This window comes from Rhinopithecus roxellana, chromosome 15 (genome assembly GCF_007565055.1).
Source record: "Rhinopithecus roxellana isolate Shanxi Qingling chromosome 15, ASM756505v1, whole genome shotgun sequence".
In the NCBI taxonomy this organism is placed as follows: Eukaryota; Metazoa; Chordata; class Mammalia; order Primates; family Cercopithecidae; genus Rhinopithecus; species Rhinopithecus roxellana.
In genome coordinates this window covers 91146228-91163777 of record NC_044563.1, presented here as the reverse complement: position 1 = coordinate 91163777, position 17550 = coordinate 91146228, and the positions used below count along the sequence as shown (strand labels likewise).

General features: G+C 44.5%; 1 protein-coding gene and 1 long non-coding RNA gene across 5 annotated transcripts in view; one reads left to right on the top strand and one right to left on the bottom strand.

Annotated features, from left to right (window-relative positions):
- The window catches only part of GALNT18 (polypeptide N-acetylgalactosaminyltransferase 18), a 360974-nt gene that overhangs the window by 310190 nt on the left and 33234 nt on the right, over nucleotides 1–17550 (top strand). The window lies entirely within an intron of this gene.
- The window catches only part of LOC115893669, a 48397-nt gene continuing 44442 nt past the window's right edge, over nucleotides 13596–17550 (bottom strand). For both annotated transcript variants that reach the window (XR_004053731.1, XR_004053732.1), the window contains one exon: nucleotides 13596–13803. This is a non-coding gene — a long non-coding RNA (uncharacterized LOC115893669). The remainder of the gene's footprint in view (nucleotides 13804–17550) is intronic.

The window sequence follows — 17550 nt, the reverse complement described above, 5'->3', positions numbered from 1 at the left end:
CCCAGCACTTTGGGAGGCTGAGGCAGGCAGATCACCTGAGGTCAGGAGTTAGAGACCAGCCTAGCCAACATGGCAAAACCCTGTCTCTACTAAAAATACAAAAAAATTAGCCAGGCATGGTGGCGCACACCTGTAATTCCAGCTACTCGGAAGGCTGAGGCTGGAGAATCACTTGAACCTGGGAGGCAGAGGTTGCGGTGAGCTGAGATTGCACCACTGCCCTCCAGCCTGAGTGACAGAGTATGAGACTCCATCTCAAAAAAACAAAACAAAACAGAAAACCCACCCATAAACTACTGGAGCATCACTGAGTTACTATGGCACCGAAAATGTAAGGGAGTTAAGGAAAGGGCAGTGAAGTGGGCATTGGGATGCTTGAGTTCAAGGGTTTGTCTTGCCACACAATTGCAACATCACCTTAATCTTCTGTGGGCTTTTATTTTGTTTTACTATTTTATTGAGGTAGAATTTTATACTAAAATACACGAATCTTAAGTGCACAATTCTTTTTTTTTTTTTTTTTTTTTTTGAGACGGAGTCTCGCTCTGTCGCCCAGGCTGGAGCACAGTGGCCGGATCTCAGCTCACTGCAAGCTCCGCCTCCTGGGTTTACGCCATTCTCCTGCCTCAGCCTCCCGAGTAGCTGGGACTACAGGCGCCCGCCACCTCGCCCGGCTAATTTTTTGTATTTTTTAGTAGAGACAGGGTTTCACCGTGTTAGCCAGGATGGTCTCGATCTCCTGACCTCGTGATCCACCCGTCTCGGCCTCCCAAAGTGCTAGGATTACAGGCTTGAGCCACCGCGCCCGGCCAAGTGCACAATTCTTAACTTTGTATGCACTGTACGATCACCATTAAGTTCAAACCTATGATTCCAGAAGGCTTCCTCATTTGTCCTCGTGGTCATACCTCCACCTAAAGGTAAGGATTATTTTGACTACTCTCACCACTGATGAGTTTCATCTGAGCCTGTATTTCTGTCTACAGATGATGAAGCTGGACTGGGTTTCTTTAGGCCCAACACTCCCAGCTCTGACAATCTGCTTATCTCTAATTCCTTTGTTTTGAAATTCAGTTGGCCTGGGAAACTGTGAATTTGTGCTTGCCAGGAATGCTAGGAACTGCCTTTGTAAATAAGCTTCTTGATGTGAAGCTGCAGCGAGTCTCAAAGACTTGGGTCTCCCTTCCCCATCCCCTAAAGCCACAGAACACTCATGCAGCTGGGCTGTACAGGGAGCACTTGGTGTCCGGGTGACCTTTCACGCCAGGGCCGTGCTCAGATGCACAACTGTCAGTGCTGTGTAGGGAGGTTTGGGACCAGTCTCAGATGACACACATTTCCCAGGAAGGGGTAGGGATGCTGCTATGGCAGGACTCTGTTGAGGCTGTGGCCTGCCCACTGAGCTGGGAGAGCTGGAAAGGACAAGGTTATCCTGGGGATGGGCTGTGTATTCCCAACCTGAGCTCCTACATCCACCCATGATAAATGCAGGGGGAGGGGATGAGTGAAGGGTAAGGGGATGCTGTCTGGCAAGGCTTCCCAAAGGCATCTTCCAGACTGCAAGAAGTTCACTGCTCATGGAAGAGTAAGAAAAGGGGTACTCTAGGATGTGCTACCTGAGGATGAAGTCAGGGTACATCTCAGAAGGAGACTGTGGAAAGGTGAGGACTCCAAAGATCCTCTGAATCCTGCAGACTTGGCCCAAATCAAACATTCAACATGCATTTCCAGGGATGTCACCCCCTCCTACTGGCAGCTCTCAGCAAAATCTTTCTTGTTACCATGGCCACATAGGACAAGGAGAACTTTGGGAAAGTCACGCATACGAGGATGGAACTGTCACATGCCATTGTGCAGATTGTGCACTGTACAACTGCAGGAGATGGAGGTGGCACTTCACATTGTTGCCTGGGGAATATAGAGCAACGCAGGGTAATGGTATTTCTGACCTCTCCTATGGAACCTTACATATTCATCCCTAAACATCACATTTGATAGGAAACCTGAAAATGCTGAAAGACAATTTCTGAGGCAATATACAGTGATTAAGAACCAGACTATATGGGTTTAAATCCCAGCCATGCCACTTACTAACTGAGTCTCTTAGGTGAGTGTCTCCTCATGCTTCAATTTTGTTGCCTAGAATGAAATTGGCTGGTGGTTGGTGGCCCCTTGGCTTGTAGCAGCATAAGAGAGAATATAGTAGTGCCAACTTTGCGGAGTTGTTATAAGGATTAAATAAATCAATGCACATAAAGCGTTTAGAGAACAAAACCTGGTACACAGTCATTGCTTACTAAATGTTGGCTATTGTTATTATTACCAGATTGGTAAAGACACTTGAGACCGTGTCCTTGAATTAATAGAATAGGAATTGTTTAGCTTAAAAAGAGAACAGATTTAAGGGGGATGTTAAAACTCCTTCCAAATTATAAGGACGCAGAGTTTTGGCTGAGCATGAGGAAACTCTTCCCAATCATTGGCTCAGGTTATTTTGACATCTCCATCATCAGCACTAAGCCATGTTTGGCAGGCTCTGGGGACATTCTGAAGGATTTTTATATCATGTAGGCTCTTAAGCTAAGGAATTCCTAAGGGCTCTTGCACCCTGGAATTCTATGACTTTTTAATTCATTACCTTGTCCAAATCAAGGTAATGGCTCGTAGCAGCATAACTCTACCCTTCACATGACATTCTCTGTGTGTGTCTGTGTCCATATTGCTCCTTTTCAATGAACAGCATTCATGTGCCAGATACTGTTCTTGGCCCTGGGAAACAGGGATGAACCAGAAAAAAGTGACTGTCCTTATGAAGCTACATTCTGGTACTAGAAACAGACTATTCTCTATTTTCTAATCTTCAAATCTTTACCACAGCCGAGATTTGAACTTGTTTCTCTCTTGAGCATTACATATGGGCAACATTTGAGCTTCATGACTTGGATTTCAGCCAGCAATGGCCAAGAATGGTGAAAGTGTAGGAAGGGCAAGAAGGCAGGACTGCAGGCTGGCCCCGTTCATCTTGCTGACTTTGTAAGATGGTTAAGCAGGTACTGAGTGCATTTGAGGAACTGAGTATCTATAGGCATTTTCTAAAGAAAAATGTTAAAATAAGATGGAGAGATTAAATGCAAAAGTGGTTCATGTCCTATGGGGAAATAAAATTATAGCTTTTCATGTGATCTTTTCTACACAGACAGAAATCTAGGAGTTAGTGTACAACTTCATAGTGTCTGAGTGAGAATTGAAAGGTAAATAGCAAAGTCAAACATGAGTACATTCTCTTGGAAAATTACATACTCTTGGGTGTGCCTGTTAATGTCCTAGGATAATATTAAAACGACAGGCCACCTCCCTTCTTTGTTTTTGCCTTATTTCTAGGTTTCAGGTATTTTTCTTACTCTTTTCACAAAGTTTGTTGAAGGTTGAGGGACACTCTAGGCCACTAGTGACTCAGTGACTCTTATGGGTCACAGTTTGACCATGTGACCTTTTCCCCTGCAGAAGTTTCCTGGGGCTGCCATAACAAAGTACCACAAGCTGCATGGCTTAAACAACAGAACATGTCTCACAATTCTGCAGCTTAGAAGTTTGAGATTGGTCTCAGTAGGGCCAAGCTCCCTCTGAAGGCCTAGGAAAGGTTTTACTCCAGGCTCTTTCCTAACTTCTGCTGGTCCCTTGGTTTGTAGCAGCTTAACATCACACTTCTCATGGCATTATCAGTCTGTGTGTCTGTGTACAAATTGCCCCTTTTTATAAGGACACTACTCATGTTGGATTAAGGGGTCCATTCTACTTCTGTGTGACCTCATGCAAACGTAATTATATCTGCAATGACTCTATTTCCAAATAAGATTACATTTTGAGGTACTGGGGGTTAGGACTTTCACATATGAATTTTGGGGTGACACAATCCAACCCGGGTCACCTCCAAGTGGAAATGGAAACCTGACTCTCACTTTCTAGGCCAAAAAGCGTCTCCTATCACTTCCTCTCTCATTTCATTGGCCAGACATGGCCCTGCCTGACTCAGAGGGGTAGCAAGTTGTGATTTTTCTGTGTGTCCAGGAGGTCTTGTCTTTGTCACAAGAACTTAGATATTTTCTAAATCAATGTTACCTCTGACAAATAAAAAAAAAATAAGAAAATGGCATCTGGGATGTGAACTGACTTGCCTGAAGTCACACTGCAAGTTACTGGCAAAGATGGAACTAGGAAGGATGCCAGTATTTTGACTTCCAGTTTCTCCTTCATTGTTTCATTCATTCATTCATCAAACATATAATAGATTGTCTTTTATGAAGTCCTCCTATTTTGGAAAGTTTCATTTTCCTTGAAGAAGAAGCTTGGTCTGGCAATAAAAAACAAAACTGACAAGTGGAACCTAAAGAATTTCTGCATAGCAAAAGAAACTATTAACAGAGTAAACAGCCAACATACAGAATGGGAGCAAATATTCACAAACTATGCATCTGATAAAGCTCTGCTATCCAGAATCTATAAGGAACTTAAATAACTCAACAAGCAAAAACAAATAACCCATTAAGAATGGGCAAAGGACGTGAGCAGACAGTCATCAAAGGAAGACATACAAGCAGCCAACAAACAATGAAAAAATGCTCATCATTACTAATCATCACAGAAATGCAAATCAAAACCACCATGAGATACCATCTCCCACCAGTCAAAATGGCTGTGATTAAAAAGCGATAGGAAGAGTTTTGTGGAGCAACTTATAGTGGGATCCAGTGGGGCCCAAAAATATTGGAGACCCAAAGACATCTTGGGCCGGACAAAGAGACAGGTTTCACATCTGTGTTTAAACCTTTTGAGAGACTGTGCTTCAATGTCATTGAAAAAGTTCACTCTGTTGTCATTGTGATATTCCTAGGTCTCAGAGAAGGCCTTGGATAGGAGAAAATAGAGTGTAACTAATCAAATTAGTGAGGTGAAGCTGCTGAGAACCATGCTAATTAGTTAATGCGTAAACGTAACCATTTTATTTAAATTAGCAGCAAATTTCAAGCAATACTCAGAATAACTGAGAATATTAGCCCTGATTAGTGTAATAGCCTGGAAAATTTCTTCTGGTGAGAAACCTACAATAGTGGGGTCTCTCCACCAGGTCTTTATTCAGTCAATCACTCATTCATTTGTTCATCCAACAAACATGTGTTGAGTATTATTTTATGCCAAGCATTATAAGACAAAAAGGCAGCTTTGCCCAACTCTCTGCCCTGGAGGAGTTCCTGTCTGGAGAGGGAGGCAGGAACTTAGATGATCACAGTTTATACAATGAAATCTTGCAACCTACTGCTCCACACTCCCTTCCCACTAGCCCACAAAAAGAGAGAGCAGGAATAAAACCAGGTCTGGGGATTTCTCCCGTTCTTTCTGCCTAAATTTATTAGACAGTAAAAGATATGGGGGTTTCGGGGGAGTGCTCTTTCTATGGAAAGGTAAATTCTTGGTTATAGGAGAAGAAAGATGAAAGTGACTTTAATTCCTTCTAATGTTTTTGAAATACTAAAGCTGCCATGTTTATGCTTCAGGAAGTGCTTTGACTCAAGGTTTAAAGATTAGAGCCGAGATGAAAGAAGTACTCTATTTTAACCTGGAGATGAATTCCATGAAGCCATCACCTCTCCCCTGTGTGGTATTGGCCCCAGTGTCTGCAAGGGCATTAAAGACCTCTCATGGATTGTGCTTGCACCCCCAGACCTTTCACGTCACATCTCAGAGACAATTGCAAAAGTTTTCCTTTGTGGGCCAAGAATTTAAATGTCTAGCCACTTCTCTGTGGTCTTTGTCAAATTTCTCCAGTTTTCTATGATTTTTGTCTGTAAATAAATAAGAATACCAGGCACTGGGTGGCTGTGCAGTTTGGAAAAAGCCCTGAGTTTATTTCTTGCCTTTACCATTATGAAGTTGTGCCCTCCGTGACTCTGTGGCATGTGGTTCCATTGCTCGGGCGCCTGCTGGTGAATGGTACTGGGAGCCCTAACAGGGTAGTGTTTGGGGGAGGCTCACACACTCCTGCAGCTTTGCCTGGTCACCTCCAGCTCTGCATTATTTAGGAGCTAATCCAGATAGGGTTAATTGGGTCTCTGTACTTATTGTCCTCTGAGCTGTCACCTCGCCTGGTTCCAGGGACCACCGTTCACATCAGTACAGAGTGATGTGGGGACTGGCCCTGTGAAGCTCTCAGCTTCTGCTTGCCGCACGTTCAGTTTCTCGGTGCAGGGTGCTTGTTTGAGGGGGTGTTCTTTGCTCCAGAGGACCCAGGGCATTGGTGGATGTGCAATGTGGTAGAAAGAGTGCAGACATGAGGTCAGATAAGGGTTGGGGTCCAGGCCCAGTTCTGCCCATACCACATGTGTGACAGGGGCGAGTGATCTGATCTTTCTAACCTCAGTTAGGTTCATAATCTGTAAAACTGGGATGTAACTTGCACATCACTGAAGTATTGTGAGGGATGTGATGGCCTGTATGCCATGGTGCCTGGCCCAGTTTCCCGCATGTGACGGTGATGGTAGGTATTACTATGCCTCACCCAAGAGCAAACTCTCCACGGGTGAAGAAAGGGGACATTGGAGGCTAAGAGTTGGGCTGAAAACCTGCGGTTATCCCCACTCCAGTGTCCCTGGGCTGGGGTGGCCTCCTTCATTCCAGCAGTCCTTTGAGAATCCATGAAGACCCTATGCCTAAGGTATCCTTGCCTGTGTTCCGGAGCTCAGGAACGTGTTCTTCTGACTGTTTGCTCATGGGTAAGTGATGACGGAGTGAGTTTCAATAATCCAGCCTGTAGTCTCACTCCTTCCTGATGACCCCACTGAAAGGAGGTGAACGGACCTTGCTGGGTTCGCCTGGCTGTGAATCTCAGCTCTGCCACTGGTTGGCTTGTGACTTGGGACAGAATACGTAATTTCTCTTTACCTCAAGTATCTATAACTTAAAGTTTAGTTCATAGGAAATACCATATAACTGTGGGTTATATTATTTTTGTGTCTTAATATATAATATTTATGTATGTGTTTATGCATTTACTTCTGTATGTACACACACACACACATACACACACATAATTAGTATGTGTCCGTGTCTGCTAGACACTTTCAGTATGTCAGTTGATGTAATCTTAAAACCACCTTGACAGCTTATCCTCATTTGGCTCAAACATGTAAAGATGTCCCTAGGTCCCACCACCAACAGTTGAGTGTGTAGGCCATAAGTCCTAGAACATGATTATAGGTTTTACTGTGTAACAGCCAGGAGCAACTGCTCCCACGGTGAAGGCTGGGAAGAGGAGGGCTAGCGTCCAGCAGCCCTGCGTTCTCCAGCAGCACTGCCTCCTTAGATTCCACGGCCTCCACAGGGCATGGCCCAAAGGACTTTCACAGCTGCCTACTGGAACCTGCCTGCAGTTATCCCTGATTCTCAGGCCACCCAGAGCTGGTGCCCATTCTCTGGGTGAGGTGAGCACCCAGCCAGCTTCCCACCCTGTGTTTAGAAAGAACCTTATTTCCATTTCTCTTTTCAGAGTTGCAAAAGAGAGGCAGACCAGCCTTCTCCTGCCTGGACACATCAGCTCAGTGTGGGGGGTGCAGGCAGACAGGGAGGGAGCCCACGGATGTTATAGGCACACAGATGTTAGTGCCGCAGTGCTAACCTTCTCTGCACCAAGTGATGGTGAACTCTGGGCTGCTCCTGCAGCTTCCATGCTAAAAAAAAGGAGCTGCTTGATTTGTTATTCATTCCACATGATATGTTTTTCACTTCATGTCCAAACTCCGCAATTAGAGTTGTAAACAGTGAGTTTTGCATGACTTTTATTAAGCTCCTGCAGACTGGGAAGAAGCAGTCATTAGCAGCTCCACAGTGGGCCAATGTTCAGACTCACTAACGAAAGATGGGCTGAGTCTCTTGCCGTCTACCCACCATTCTTTGGAGAGTCTTGCTTCCCAGGCCTCTCTGGCCTTGGGGACAGGTCACCAAGCCCAGTGCCAGAGGAGCTGATTTTAGATCCCGCCTTGGCTCTGTGCTCTCAAGTCACGTTACCTCGCTGAGCCTTCCTGATCAGTAAAACGGGGGCGGGTGCTGTTAAATAAAGTAATAAACCTGCATGTGCCTAGCACCAAATCAGGCACAGAACTGGGCTCAGTAATATTGGTCTCTTGTTCAAACTGGAGTAATCTCTCAACAAACATTCATGATTATTAAAGGTAGCTTGCATTTGTTGCTTACTGTTTCTAGGTGCTTTGTGAATGTAAGCTCAGTTAATACTCTCAAAGGCCGTTTGAAGTAGGCACTGCTATTACCCAGTCTTTACAGGTGAGAAAACTGGGGCTTAAGGCAGGTATGTAACTTGCTCAAGGTTACACAATTACTGAGTGGTAGAACCTGGTTTGGAACCCAGGTTGCCTAACTTCAGACCCCATGCTCAGAGCCATGACTCAGTACTGTCTCCCTGGTTTAGTTAACATGTGGCTCCTGCTCTCAGGAAGTTCTCTAGACAGAGACAGGACAATAAGCCATCACAGGGTGGTGTGATGCCAGCTGGGCACACAGGCAACGTGCAGTGCACACTTGCTAATGAGTGAAGGTTGCAGTGAGAATATGGGATGGACTTCCTGATTAGTCAACTACCCAGGCATACTCTTCTCCTTAGGATCTCAAGGAAAACTGAATCTAATTTGCAGTTTTCTCCCTGACAGTACTGGCAGCAGGTTTCTAAGATTTGGTTGGAAGAGATTTGAAAATATCACTCAATCAGTGCTACCCTTCCCCATCCACCCTGGGCTTGGACACAGGCTACAGGCTACAGGTTCATCAGCTCCCTCCTGGCTTGTGAGGGCTGTCTGCACACGCCTCCTGCCTTTAAGGTTCTCCACTTTCTCTGAGGAGTTGAGGTATCCATCTCCCCGTTGGGAGATATCTAATCTCAGCATTCCAGGGCCTGAGCATTAGAACCAAAGCCCCCCACTTCCCTTCTTCCCTTTCTTATCCCTCAAGCCTCAGCCCAAAGCCTGCTTCTTTAGGGCAGTCTTTCCTGATTATCCCATCTAAGGTGCCCTTACTTGTTATTCTTAGATCTCTGTACCTTGTCTGATTTTTCCACAGCTCTTGGATTTGGTGATTATTTGTGAATTGTTACACCTGATGGTCTTTCTCCACCACTAGATGGTGAGTTCCTCCAGGGCGAGGCCTTTGTTTTATTCTCCAGGTGGCCCCTTGTTCCTAGTGCATCACCTGGCACAGGGAAGCCACTCAATGCACCTGTGTTTCCTAAATGAATGTTAAGAAAGTTGTTGTTTTTTTATGTAAATGAAGGCTTAGCCAGTCTTCCACACAGAGCTCTCCTAGCAGCCTGCACAGACACACAGCCTTTGAAAATTCCCAGCCTTAATCTCCAGCCTGTTTTTTCATCTGTAAAATGGGGTTAAAGCCAACTACCTTGTAGAGGCTTTGTGAAGATTAAGGGGAGGGATACAATTGACCCTTGAACAACATAAGTTGGAACTGCATGGACCCACTTAGATACAAATTTTCTTCTGCCTCTGCCACAGCAAGACAACCCTTCCTCTTCCTCCTCATCTACCTCTGAACACAAAGATGCCCTCCACCCACCATTCTTTGGAGAGTGAAGAACTTTATGATGGTTCATTTCTGCTTAGGAAATAATAACTGTATTTTCTCATTTTGAAATTTCTTATTTCTATTTTCTTTTCTCTAGCTTACTTTATTGTAAGAATTTGGTATATAATACACATAAAACACAAAATATGTGTTAACTGTTTATGTTATCAGTAAGGCTTCTGGTCAACAGTAGGCTGTTAGCAGTTGTTTCGGGGGAGTCAAAAGTTATACATGGATTTCCAATGGCATGGGGAGTCAGCATCCCTAACCCCTACATTGTTCAGGATCAGCAGAAAATAGGATGCTTGGCACCAAGGCTGGCACACATGAAACCCTCAATCAACCAGGTAATCGCTGTTATTCTAGTATTAGTATTAGTTATTATTAGTCAAGATAAGAGCTGGCAGAATCTGTATCTGTTTATCACATTCAGTATCTTTGTATGGAGACCTGGGATGGGAGCTTGAGAGATGTGCCCTCCCCTACTGGGATAGAAGCCAGCTCCTGGTTATCTTTCTTGATGATGGACCAGTTGCTATGGGCGCAGGTTGGGAAGGAGCAGGGGACACCTCCTTCTGTCAGTGTCTCTCCTGCCACCAAGTCATGCTAGCACATGAAGCTGACCTGCCTTTCCATTTGACTCAACCCCCAGGCAGGAAACATGTAAACTCCTCAGACCCCAAGGATTGGCAGGGCTGCTTTCACTAACACTTCCCCTTGCAGCTTTCTATCATTCATTCCCCCATTCAAGATGATCTTGCAGAACCACACCCAGGAGGGTCCAGGATATGAACAGCAAGCCAGTGACAGAGTATAAGTTGCAAGAGTTCCATCTCCCTAATGGCTTGGGTACCGTGCCCTCCCTGAAGGCACTTCCTCTTTCATTTGAAGCAGGAAGTGGGGAGGTTTTCCTGTGATGTCCCTTGCACCAAGTGTAGGCCTTCAAGAAGTTGGGTACTTGAGTTGCTGCTCTTTTGTCCCATTTCTTAGTAGGGTGTCACCAACTTTTTGGGTGAGGCAGTTCTTTACTGCGTGGAACTGTCCTATTCAATGTAGGATGCTTACCATTCTTGGACCCTGACACCAGCAGTGTCCATATGAGACTAAAACATCCCCATACACCTCCAAAAGGCCCCTGGAGGAAGTGGTACCCACCCCTGGCTGAGAATCTGAGAAAGGGGGGTAAATAAAGAAGCTCTGGGATTTGGGAATGGCTGGCAGCATTGAGTGTGGGTATCTGGATAATGTTTATATCAGGGCAGCTTAAGGATATGCTTGTCTATTTCAAGACAGTTCCTAAGGAGATGTGTTCAGAATATATTACAGGCATAAATGGATTCTTACATTTGATTTTCCCAAGTAACGCAGTTGTCACCAGATTGCCTTTGTCCCAGATGCTTTTTCTGAAATCGGTTTGTTGTTCTGCGTTAGCCCTGCCAGGGTAGAGCTTTGGTGGAGTCCTGGAGGTTAGCACTGTCTTAATATACTGGGAATTTAAGCAGAGCTGGGTCCTCTAAATCAATCACCAGAACAGCTTTAGTTTTTTTTTTTTTTTCCTTGCTCAAAAATGCACTATTAAATGCAGACACGTGTGGGAGTGGAGGTTGGCTTGGATGAAGGACACATTTTAAAAGAGAAATTTTATAACATCTTTTTTCTGCAGGAAAAAGGACTTGCTGGTCTTGCTTCTTGTACAACTGGGCTACAGAATAGATTTGCATCTCCTTCTATCGGTGTCTCTTCTGCCACCAAGCAGCATTTTTAGCATCCTTGGAATATGCTGGGTTGTTCAGAAGTCACCTAATCATATTTTCCTGGGGCCTTCCAGGTGTTTAACAAATACGTATTGAACAAAGGAATAACTAGATTAATGGAAAATTAAAGCTTTTTAAGTAGTGATTACAAAATGGAATGAGCCAGTGTTCATCTTCTTGCCCCCTCTGGGGTCTTCCAGGGTGGCAAGGTTCACCCTATCCTTGGGACCTGAGGACAGTTGAATCCAAGGGAGCATTTCATCCCTCATAATGCGTGCCTTTGTTGTGGAATGTCTGGGACGACATGGCAGTGAGAAAACCTCTATCTGAGGAAGCAAATGAGGAAGTGGAGCCAGCGAGTGTAGACTTCTTTTGCTTAGAGTTTGCTGTGAAGGGATGGGGGTCCTGGCCATCAGAAGGGATGTGGGGTTGAAAGGAGGTGTGCATTTGGATTTGCTTTTTAAAGAAAGCAATAAGGGAACATATTTTGCAACTGAAGGGAAGAAACAAGTAGAGAGATCTGATATATTTAGGGGGACAATTAACAAAGCAATATCCCTGGGGGTGGGGACAGGGCGAGAAGAGGTGGGGTGGTCCTGGACAACAGGAAATGAACTTCTGCTGAGGTCCAGGAGGAACAAGTTTGCAGGCTGTCTTGCAACTGAAGCATAAGGGGATCTGGGTATGTGAGAGAATGGAGAAGGTTTAGAAACCCTGCAGAGTGAAAGTGGCTCAGCTGCTAAGCAGGTATCCAAAGAAGTAATACTAGGCTGTGTTGAAGTACCTGGTTGAGGTTAAAGATCATGAGTTTGTGGTGGATTTAATTTACTCAGTTCCGTGAATTTTCTCTGGTAGTGCTAGCATCCAGGGAACAGGTGTGGAGAAGGTGAACGAGGCTATAGAGGTGGAGTTTACAGGGTGTAAAAGGCAGAAAAAGTAAGGAATTTAAAAACTGAAACTGCTAGCAAGAGTGTCATTATTGAAAATTGGGTGCAGCCTTTCTAGGGAGAGGTCAAGAAAGAGTAGTAAGTATAGAAGGAAAGAAAGAAAATTATTATTCCAAAGGCCTCACTTAGGTTGATGAGCAGGCATTGGGAAGTAAGAGAGTGGGTAATCAAGATTAATAGGTGTGTCATTTTGTGTTGCTATCACCTGAGGCTAAGAAATTAATAATGAACAGAAATGTATCAGCTCATAGCTATGGAAGCTGGGAAGGCCAATATCAAGGGGCCAGCATCCGATGAGGGCCTTCTTGCTGTGTCATCCCATGGTGGAAGAGTGGAAAGAAGGGCTCAAGAGGGGACTAAACTTGTCCTTTTATAAGGAACCCACTCCCTCAATAATGACATTAATCTATTCATAAAGGCAGTGCCCCAGTGACCCAAACACTTTCCATTAGGCCCCACCTCCCAACACCACCACATTGAGGATCAAGTTTTCAACACGTGAACTTTGTGGGGCACAGTCAAATCACAGCAAGGTGATTGGGCAGAAGTAGGGCAATGGAGGATTAGACTTCACAGGTAAAGTAGTTTGGGGCACTAAGAGCTGGGGTCTAGGTGTGGGTGGGCTAAAGTGGAACACAGCACACCACCCCAGAATTGAGGCCACAGTGCAATGTGAATGCTGCCCAGTGTGATGTAGAGGAAGCTGTGAGCCTGGTGCCAAAGACCCTGATGGACATAGCTGACTGCCTGGCACTTAAGTGAGAAGAACAACATGGACAGAGGGCAATGGTGTATGATGTCTGATTCTTACAGAGGAGGTGTTTTTTATACTAGGATGGAAGAGTGTAGGTGTAGAAGAGGCACCAGGGAGAGGAGAATGTCAGCTCCACCTTGAGTCCTGATTAGAGACTCAGCAGATTCAAAAACACACGAATAATAGCATCCTCCAGGAAGAGCCTTGTTTGGTGGGAAAGGAAAGGTTTGTTTTGTTGGAAAGGGCCATCCTGGAATGATACTGTGGGTTTGATAAGAGGCTTCAGAAGGCTCAAGAAAAGGATTAGGAGGGAGGGTAAGGAAGGGAAGGTCAACTGGGGAAGAAGCACAGAGCATATCAGGGGTGGAGTGAGGATAAGAAACCCCCACAAAGACAACAAAAGTTAAATCTCATGTAGGGACACATTTAGTGAATTGCCTTTATTAAAGTAACATATCTTCATGAAAATAGACAATGAAATGAATATCTGAGACTGGTGTCATCCAGGAAATCTGTGCTATGTGATTTCTACCATCGCTTACATGACGAGGTTCTTCCTGCCAGGCCAGGAAATGGTGAGTAGAGTGGTATATGGAGATAGAACCATTGAAGATTTTTCTGCCAGGGAGTCTTCATGATCCATCTTCCACTGGAGTTTCCTCTAAGGTAACTCTTGTGGCTAAGGTAAAGCCACAAGGAAGTTCCATGTGAACTGGGAGTATTAGAGGAAGTGGGTATCAGAATCAGATTGAGAGAAACCACATCTCCTTGTAATGCAGCCACTGTTGTCACCCTTGGCCCCCAGCTTTTGTGCTCAGGACAAAGCGCCCACTTCCAAAACTCTGTCTGTCCTCATGGTAACTGAACTTTGTTCCCATCACATTGCTCCCGTATTTCATGCTACATTCTGTCCAGGACCATCAGGGCTATATAGAGTTTCCACTGTGCCAAAGGAAGTGATCAGCATCCCAGCTGCCATGAAGAAAAGAGGGCTGGGTAGTAGTGACCTTGGGAGGTCAAGGATGCCTTCCTGAAGAGCTGCTTCTGGACCTTAAAGGAAGAAAGAGTGGGATGTGCACTAGCAAAAGCAGAGAAGAACAGTTCAAAAGTGGGGGCCACATGTGGAAAGGGGTAGCATCAGAATCTTTCCTTCTTTCCTCTTGAAGAAGCAGGGCATTGTGATGGTTGAGGTGGGCTTTAGGGCCAGATGACTTGAGTTCAGTTCCCAGCTCTGCCAGTTTTCCTGTTTGATAGCAAATTGTTGCTATCCAATAATTTACCTCTGTTTCATTCCTTTTTCTCATCTAAAAATGGACATGCCCTCATCTCTTCCCCAGGGTTATTTTGAAGATTTAAATAAGTATGTATAAAGCATTTAGCATTCCTGACATATAGTGTAAACTCATTAAATTGGAAACATTATCATTGTAATAATTTTTGTCCATCAGGAGGGGATAAAAAGGAATGCAATTTGCTGAACACCTACCTTGTATGCCATATACTTTACAAACACCTGTAAAAATGAGGTACCTGTATCAGAACACTTTACCATATAACAGACTACCCCAAAATTTAGTATATTGAGACACATCTAATTTTTTTCTGAGAGCAGGCAATTTGGGCTAGGCTAGACTGGCCCTATCTTCTGCTGGTCTCAGCTGAGTTGACTCAGGCATCTATGGTCAACTGCTGGTCAGCTAGTTGACTCTGTTTCTGCAGACTGGCTGACAGTCAGCTGGAGTGAGGGGCTTCTGGGCCATGTGTGTGTTATCTCACAGGCTAGGCCAGGCTTCTATACATGGTGGCAGGCACAGGGCAGCAAGAGAAGGCTTGAGTTCTCAAGCCTCACAATGCATGATTGCTCATCAGGTCTATGCTTGTATTACATCGGTGATGCACATTTCATTGGCCCAAAGTAAGACACAGCACAGCCCAGACTCAATAAAGGGAGAAATGAAGTGAAGGGAAGAGCTGCGCAGTCACATTGCAAAGTAGTTTGTATGCAAGGATGGGAAAAATCTGTGGCCATTTGTATAACACATCACAATGCCTCATCATGTTCACTTTGTATTATTTTATTCATTTGTTCACTCATTCAGAAATAGTGAGTGCCCATCTTGTGATATGGCAAGAAAAGGGATCCCCAATGTGAATGGCCTTAGTTTTGTAATACTTTTTCTGTCATAGCACAATCCATCTGGCATTGCTATCTGAGGTCTGTAACATCCAATAAAGACATGAGCTGGAGGAAAGCAGGTCATATTTTCCCCAGGGACAAGGAAAATGGAGATGGAGATGGTGTTGGATCAAGTGAAATAGAGAGATTTATATCTGCAGATTAAAATCAGCCACCATTATTTTATCCACATGAATGCCATTTTTTTTTCTGGGTTAACATCTCCCTACTGGATCTTAACCTGCATATTTTATTGCTATGTTCTTTCCTACATCCTTCTGATCACCAAGATTGCTATTGAGTTCAGATCCCACATTGACTGTATGTCATCTGTGCATACTCGCACATGTGCACGCACACACACACAGAGATAAACACATACACACACACACACACACACACACACACACACACACACACACACACACATATTCTACCACTCTCACTGGGAATATTCTAAGCTCTCCTTAATGCTGTGTAAAATAACTATTGTATGCCAAAAAGGTATTGAGCCTCCTCATTTCTCAGGAGAACCAGGTAAGGTCTAGACATGGCATAGACTATGTCCTAGGGAGAGACCCCATTCTATCCAAGTCATTAATCCGCTGGGCTATACAGAGAGTGATGTCCAAGGCCCAAAACTGGCCAGAGAGCAGCTTAGAGGAGTTTTGGAGTAAGGGATATGAGGCAGCACCAGGGAGTGCACCTGCATGAATTTCTGGATTCCAAATGCCCCTGGAATAATTTATTAACACAATGATTCAACTAATATGTTTTGAGTGTATATCATGTAACAAACAGGAGGTTCATTAATAGAGATAGAAGGGTGAGCAAGACAAACATGGTGTCTGCCCTCAGGGAACTTGGAATCTAAAGGGGGTGACTGCTGTTATGGTGGCATCCCTGACAGCTAACACCAAGCACAAATCCTTCCATGTAATTCTGCCAGCATCCTCGGAGGTTGGCAGCATTTTTAGCCTGTTTCCACTGATGAGTAAATTGAGGGGATGAATGGCTGTGTAAACTGCCTCTAGTCACACAGCTCAAGGGTAGTGGGGGCAGGGTCTTGAGTCGAGGCAGTTTGGATCCAGAGTCAGTCTTTCTTTAATCAACCCTCTCCTCCGGAGACCCACATTGGATCAAGTCTCATTGGTATCTATGTTCAAAGTTTCTTGTACTTTTCCTTAAGAGCATGCATCACATTTAGAAGTTCTATTTTGGTGTGATTATTGGGGGAGGGAGCTGTCCGTCAGTTCAGTCTTTCTTATGCTCCAGTAATATATGACCTCAAAATCTCAGTGGCTTACTGCGCCCTACTGCACATCTGTTTCTTCCCTGACCTTATCTCTCTTTTGCAGAATCTTGTCAAAAGCAACTGATACTAAAAAGGTACACTCTGCATCTAACCACGGGCTCACTTGCTGTATTATGAGTCTACTAAGATATTGCAGTCCAACTAAGATACTTATATCTTACCAAGCAATTTCACCAACCATCTCATGGTTGCCTAGATGAGGTCACCATCTTTCCAGCCTCCAGTGGTGGTTTATTCATCACCTACCTCTAGCCGTAAAGTCAGTGCCCATACTTTAAGGTTTGGCAGTACCCCTCCTCTAGTGTTGGTTTTTTTTATCAGTCATCTTAAGCTGACATCCCCACATCTCAGTGGCTTACAAGATGTGTTTATTTCTTACTCATGCTACATGGTCGTCATCATTCAACTTCAGCTCTGTCATCTCAACTTTTTCTAGGGTCAAAGGGGCAGCTCCTTTCTAAGATGCTGCAGGTCCAGTGGCAGAGAACAAAAAGACAGTCGATATATCACATATTGCTCTTGAAGCTTCTGATTGGGAATGACATCTGTCACTCACATTCATGTTCCAGCTAGTCATGTGGCCATGTCTGACATTAATGATGTGGGGATGTATAATAGCTCAGTAGGGAGGGGAATACAGGAAGAAGCATCATAGGAGAGGGCAGAGACTATTTTGAACAACAAATCAATCTGTTAGAGTAGTTAAGAAGTATGAATTGACTGTCACAAGCTGATGCAGAGTGGGCAGACTGTTGTTTGTGAAAAGAGTGTCAGGGGAAGTATTCCTCAGTGCATACGATATGCACCCTCTTTGCTGTTTGTGAGTGAGTGAGTACGCACAGCTTATAGCAGACAAGCAGACACAGCTATGAAGTGTTTTGAGCACTACCTTCCAAAATAGAGCCCAGTAGTCAGATATCAGGTGTTCGAGATTTCTTGAACATAGAGAACTTACTAATGAACAAGCT